A 1,561-nucleotide genomic window follows, 5' to 3' on the forward strand; every position below is an offset into this window, starting at 1 on the left:
TTGAACTGCCTGGGTCAAGATCTGAGCGAGGAAGAAGGTAAAATCGACCCATTGATTTCTATTTGTATTAATCAACAAGGAAGACCAATGCAGAAGAAGACAAAAATGAAGAAAAAATTCTTTGGTACAGTTCCCAGCGTATATACTTAGATAATGTTGACTTACGATGTACTAGTAGTAGTAACAATAAACTAACAAGGCAAACCAAAATGACAGATGTCATCCTACCCGTAAAGCTTTACTGAGTAAAGGTGTGGCCAAATTCGTTGCACGATTGTCGTACGAAATTGAAGGCATTTTTTGGGATTGTTGTTACCGAAAATGCAGTATTAGATTATTTGGTGCAGGTGATTGGTGCTGCCACAGTCTGCTTGAAAATTCAGGAACATCGTACGGTGAGTGTGGCCACGCCTTCAGTAAGGCTAGATAATTGTGTCTATTGAAACATACACAGGCGGTATTTAATGCTTTCCTTCCATCGTATAAAGTTGTGATATTGTTGCATCAGCTATGTACCGTGGCCGACAAGGACAAACCTGCGTCGCCTGCGCGCACACCTGCGTCGCCTGCGCGCAAACCTGCGTCGCCTGCGCGTATACCTGCGTCATGTCTGCAAAGAGCTTCCTCGTCTGCGCACGACTACCTGCGTCGTGTTTGCCAAGAGCTTCCTCACGCCTGCACAGAAAGAGCTTCCTCGTCTGCGCACGAATACCTGCGTCGTGCCTGCCAAGAGCTTCCTCACGCCTGCACAGAAAGAGATTCCTCGGCGACCTCGCTGCGCGCAACGAAAGCTCTCTGCACGGAAGAATACGTGTCACCCCTGCCTTGTTGAAGAATGGACGGTCCCCTATTATAGGTCAAGGGTCACATCGCAGTGACACTGTTCGCTGTCGTTTTTGTTTACTTCAGTCTCAAATTTGTTTTAGTTTTTATGCTTACAATGTCCGGCTGTTAAAATATGTAAATATTCATGCTTAATTTATACTCAGGCCATTCCAATTAAATTTCTTGGTACTGGGATGATTTTCAGAAAATTATTTGACACTTGTCTAACATGATACTTGTCTTCTAGCTTGTCATCCCAATGCTTCCACTGTTGTGAAATCATACTATGATTATCTATAAAAAATAAGGCAACATAGACAATATTGCATGGCAGGTTTTGTCTTTAATGTGTATCAAAAGCAATGCAAAAAACATGGTACAACACAGGCAATACCTTGGGTTTACGACAATAATATTTAAAAAATTGTACACAGTGATGTAACAAGTTATTTCTATCATGATCATAATGATTCCAGTCAAAATGCATGTATCTATAACCTTCCAATATATTAAGGTATGTCTTATTAGAATTGATCCTACCACATACACATATACTTGTCTGTTATCATAACACAGAACATTATAATTAGGGATGTCACACTAAAAATAGGGGGGTGCCAAGGATTATTAAAAATGATTCCATGTTATAGAGTAGATTTTTCCGGTCAGAATGCTTCATTTCGCATAAAAATTGGACAAAGTTGAGATTTTCTAGAATTTTTCAAAGTTTATGATT

Source organism: Branchiostoma belcheri, unplaced genomic scaffold, assembly GCF_001625305.1.
Source record: "Branchiostoma belcheri isolate BF01 breed outbred unplaced genomic scaffold, Haploidv18h27 scaffold32, whole genome shotgun sequence".
Classification (NCBI taxonomy): Eukaryota; Metazoa; Chordata; class Leptocardii; order Amphioxiformes; family Branchiostomatidae; genus Branchiostoma; species Branchiostoma belcheri.